Below are 5,589 nucleotides of genomic sequence, written 5' to 3'. Positions count from 1 at the left end.
GGAGCCTCGCCGGTCGCCTTGGCGGCCCCCGCCGCGGTGTCCTCGGCAGCGTCCTTGGAGGCCTCCTCAGCAATGTTCCCAGCAATGGTATCCACGTCCTCCATACCTATTGAAAGAGGGCTGGGTAGTAGTGGGAGCATGGAAGCCAAGAAAAAGGATAAGGGAAAAACATAGACGGAGGACATGCGACTCACTAGTGCCAGGCTGTGAAGCAGAAGTCCCCTCCCCACCGGCATCCGGCGCCGTGGCAGAGTCACCAGCGCCCAAGTTCCCCTCTTCCTCCATGGGTGTGGGCTCCGTGCTTGATGCCCTTGCCGGGGACGCCCCTCGCGGCGGCGTAGTCGATGGGGGTGGTGTGTTGGGGGTAGCCCTCTATGGCTCCTCCTGCTGCCGCTCCCCTCCTGCAAACCCGGCAAGGTCAACACCATAGCATCAAACGCCTACCACATGTCGAGTAAGAGGAGGGTGACAAACTTACGCTGGGGGCTGTGCCGGGGGCTGCTGTCTGGGCTACTCAACACCACCAGTGGCGTCGTTGAAGCCCCAGCCAGGGGCTGACTGCTCGCCGAGGCCTTCACCCTCTGGGCCAACGTCTCTGCATCCCTGCAAAAGCAAAAATGGATCAAGATAAGTGATTTGATTCCGGGGAATGTAAATGGCGGTAAGGGACGGAGTACTTACTCGTCATCTATCTCCTCTTCCTCCGCCACTTTCCTCTTCCTCTTCGAGCTGAGAGGCCCGAGATCAAAAGTGACCTCCGCGTCAACATCCGAGTCGACATCTGCCAGAGGAGGCGAAGACGGTGGGGTTTGTGCGCGCCCAGATGAGGAAGGGGCTGTCGTCTTCTTCTTCTCAGCGGCCTTCGTCAGCCTCTTGGCTGCCGTGGCCCTCGTGTGGCGCCTAGACCCCTCCAGGGCCAATTGAGGCCGCGTAGCCCTGCCGGGCCGAACCGGCTCGCCGGAGTCAGCCCGCCACAGGACTTGCCCTCTTCCCCTGGTTGGCATCGAGCCCGCCGCCACGTCCTCCTCCGATGACGACTCGTCGGCCGCGTCTTCGACAAGCGGAGCTCCAGTGTCGGCGCTGCTGACCTTCCCGGAGGCCGCCGCCCACCGGGTGAGCTCCTCTTCCTCCGCAGCCGTTGCGGCTTTGTCCTCCACACCCCCTGCGCTGCCGGCCTCTATGGCAAGTTGTGCCTCCCTCGCCCTAGTGGCGATGTAGTCCAGCTCTGCCTGGGTGGTGTCCATGATGAGCCACCGCTCGGTGTCAGCATTGACGTACACCTCGATCAGGGTGTCAAAGAATTGCTGCACATCCGCGTCCCTCGGCTCCTTCCAACTCGGGACAGGGCCATGCGCGTTGCAGTCCGGCATCATGGCGATGATCTCGGACCGGCGCGAATTGTTGCACAACGGGACCACCACCGCTGGCAGCTTGAAAAACGGCCCCTTGAGGGCCTTGCCAACCTTTGCGGCAGCCCTTGCGGCCTTGCCGGTCCGCTCGACCTCGCCATCGCGACCCACATCAAGCTGGAAAAGCCGCTGGCAGAAGTGGGCATGCGCCATCACTGTGAAGTTGTCATCGAGGCCGGGGCGGAGTCGCATAATGTCAGCCGGTTTCGTAAAGAGCCAAGCTGGTCTCCCCTTGTTGTGCAACGGGGCAATCCGGCGATGAATGAAGTCCGCCCCGATCATCTCGAGGGAGAGTCCATCCCGGGTGAGCCGGAGAATCCTGGTGGTGGCGATAGTGAGCCTCCCATGGGCGGTGTCGACATCACTCCAATCGCTGCCACGGACCGGCGGCACTCGGCGGACCTTGCAGAATTCCAGCGGGTTGTCATCCTCAATCCAGCACCACCGGCCATGCCATTCCTCCCACCTCTCCTTCACGGCACCCTCCGGGTACGCCCCCTTGGATCTTGCGATCCAGGTGACGCAACCAGAGACGGCACCTCCCGGCTGGATCCGAGGGAAGAAGTAATGGCGGAAGAGCGCCGTGTTGGGCTGCACCCCGGCAAAGCCTTCGCAAAGATGCGCGAAGAAAGCCATGCACGCCACCGCATTCGGAGTAAAATCCAAAAGGCGAAAGCCGAAGGTGTGCATAACGTCGCAGAAGAAATCGGAGAAAGGGGGGCATAACCCGCAAGAAAGATAATCGACGAAAAAGGGATACCGATTTGGAGCAGGGTCGGCGCAAGCAGCAGGAATGACGCGCGTCGCCGGGTGCCCCGAATTCTATCCCCCCGTCTTCGCTCCCCATAGGGGCCTGAAGGAGGCCCGGAGCTCTTGAACATCAACCATCGAGGGGAAGAAGAAGGCGGACTTCATCCGGTCTCCTGACAGCGCGCTCTCCGGCGGCTCCACAATCCCAGCGCCCTTAGCCATCCCCTTGCCCTTGACAGATTTGGGCGCCATGGCGACCAAGAAGTTTAGAGGGCTGAGGAAGGGGGATGGCGAAGCAACGACGGCGGGCGACGGTGGAATCTTAGGAAGGAAGGAAGAGGGGAAACGGCGGCTCTGAGATTGGAAAAGGCACGAGGAAAGAGGAGAAAGTGAGCAGCGCGCCCGCGGTTATTCCTTTTTTATGGGAAAACATGGGCCGCCTCCTTTCACATTAACTGCGACGTGACGCATGCCTGTGGGAACCAACCCCACGCATGCCGCCCACGTCACACACGCCTCCCCACGCCGCGCCACACGCGGGAATCGTGGGAAGCGCCGCGCGCGAAGGATCTTACTGCGGTAAAAACCGCCCCGCCTGCCCGCGCACCGTTTTTGGGCCTAGCCCAACAACATGTTGCGCTTATGTGTGGCCCAGGCCCGGGGGCTCCTGTCGGTGTATAAAAAGAGGGGTACACTTTTTTGTACCCCAATAACTGTGCATGGGCAGTCTGAGCCACGGGCGCCACCACACCAAGCAAGGCAAGGGAGGTGAGCCAGGGTAAGACCGAAGCTCAAGAGAATTACGACACCAAGGCCAAGACCACGAAGAGCAAAGGGAACGAAGCGGGCTCCCCCGGCAAGATCCTTGCTGGGAGACAGTTCTAGCAGCCCCGGCAAGACCCTTGCTGCGGCAACTCGTCCCGCGCCTACAGAGCGAATCACCCTTGAGTCCACTACCCCCAAAGGGCAAGGATTCGGGAGACATCCCCGTGGCAGCATCCAGATCTTCGTGAAGACATTCAAGATCAGATATGCACTAAGGAGGCGACAACCCTTGGCGGGATCCCAGCCGAAGAGGACCACAAGGCCCCCGGGAAGCGCATTGCCGGGGATGCCAGCAGGCGCCTCGGCAAGACCCTAGCCGGGGCCCCGGCAAGGCCCTTGCCAAGGACACCCGCATGGCCACCATTAGGCCCACGCCGACTAAACCTCTACCGCCGTTCGCATGCAGCTGCCGACCCAACCAGCTGGGCAGGCACCTGCGTGGTGGCATGCAGATCTTCGTGAAGACCCACCACTGCGCCACCTCAGCTGCCTGCCTGCCTACGTGGCATCGCAGGCGTCGCTGGCCAGGGCGCGTGTCGACACAAGAAGGAGCGGCGACGACGGACGAAGAAGATCTCTCCCCCGTCCCCGATAAAGCAAGGACATCTGAGCAAGACGCATTAAATGCGCCCTGTCATGTAATGCGAGGGATAACCTCGCATCACTGTACCCTTTCCACCTCCTGTGTGCCACTGTGGAAACCCCTTTTCCTATAAAAGGAGGTCCGAGGCGACCAGGAGAGGGATTCGGCTTGGAGCTCCTCACGCCCCATAGCTAGCTCAAGAACACAAATATACAATCCACCAAAGCAGGAGTAGGGTTTTACACATCCTCGCGGCCCGAACCTGGATAAACGAACCGTGTGCTACCTGCTTGATCCGCTCTTCTCACGACCCCGCGCCCCGCCAACCGTAGTAGGGATCCTTGTGATCCCATAGGTGTCGTTCCGCCCCGACACACACCTTGATCTAGCTGACCGTTTTTGTTGCATTCCCTAATAGCACACAGTTCATCAGAGCGAACTGTATGCTGTATATCGCACACACATTGATATGGATGCCTGTTTCTGTTGTTCTGCCTCATCGCAAACAGTTCTGTTGGATCAACCATATGCCCAACATTGCACACGTAACTAAAATCTGAACCGTGTGTGATGTCTCCACCATCGCAAATGTTTTGCATCTTTTTTGGCGGGTTTTTTACATCCCCGTTTGCGATTAATGCATCGCACATAGTTTCGTCAAAGGGTCTCTAATCGTAGTGTCGCATTAGCAGCATCCTACAGTAGGGGGTTGCTACTGCTGCTCCAAGAACTTTTTGGTGATTGTTCGCTGCACTCACTCATTTTCCCTACCCAACCCCAAACCTCTCAAGCGATTGGGTAGTTCCAAAACAAGTGCTAGGCCAACTCCAGGTTGCGGACACATAACTGACATAAGCAGCTGTTTGGTCAACCTCATTGCTGCAGCTGGTCGTTGGTCCAAAGACGATTCTGCAGTAGCATCCAGATGAAAAAATTTCTCTTCCCTAGCGCCCAAGACCTCCAGATGATGCTATCAAAATCAGATAGCTGCTGGCCCTGGAATTGCTTGCATAGGCTGAGCTCGTCGTATACTCTCCTTCAGCTTCGTGGTTCCAGCATATTGTGTCCCTTGTGCCTGATCTGAAATCTATGGCCGCCACACCTAATAGACGGTGCAATCTGATGAAGTCGTGGAGCAGTGGTTGGATGTCACCATGTCTCTAGTCCTGCAGCCAAGTATCGTCCCAAATGTGTCCCTCACTATCCTGTTCTTTCGCCTGGAGTGTTTGTAGAGAGCAGGGTATGCATGGGCTAAGGTGCTCCCTACGATCCAAGACGAGTGCCAGAACAGTGTTGTTGATCCATCACCAATGACTGTTGTTACAGCTGCAAACAGGACCTTATCGTTGTCGCTGAAGGGGGTTGGGTGCCAACCCATGGCCGCTCAGGGTCCTTCCAAGTGATCAGAGCCAATGTAGTCTAAGGGCACGGCTAAACCGCTCCAGGTCTAGGATGCCAAGACCCCTGCGCAAAGTGGGCATGCAGGCAGTTGGCTAGTTGACCTTGTAGCTTCCACCAGTGATCTCCTCGTCCCGCTTCCAAAAAAATCTCCGCCTATAATTATCAATCTCCTTCCGCAGCTTCTTGGGCACCCGAAGAATAGAAAGTGTGAAGGTTGGCATGGCGCTCAGAACACATCTGACAATCACTATCCTTCTAGCTATGGGCAACATCCTCCCTTCCTAACTTGCTAGCCTAGCTTTAATCCTATCAAGGATGAATTGAAAATTCGCCAGCCTCAACCTCGAGAGTGTGATTGGAAAGCCTAGGTATGTAGTTGGAAACTAAGCTATCATGCCACCAAAATTATGTAGTATGGTTGTGAGGCCTAGTCCAACACAGCTACTTGCAGCGTTGAAGACTTTGATGGGTTTATTTGTAGGCATGTGCACTTTCCAAAAACATGGAGGATGTCCAGTAGTGCATTGATCTCCTGCCGCACTAGGTTTGCGAAGATGACCCCGTCGTCGGCATAGAGATTAACTCTAAGCTCAAGTTCCCTCCCAGGTAGTGGGTGATGAG

This window comes from Triticum urartu, chromosome 5A (genome assembly GCF_056163025.1).
Source record: "Triticum urartu cultivar PI428250 chromosome 5A, HENAU_Tu73, whole genome shotgun sequence".
In the NCBI taxonomy this organism is placed as follows: domain Eukaryota; kingdom Viridiplantae; phylum Streptophyta; class Magnoliopsida; order Poales; family Poaceae; genus Triticum; species Triticum urartu.
This window is presented reverse-complemented; position numbering follows the sequence as displayed.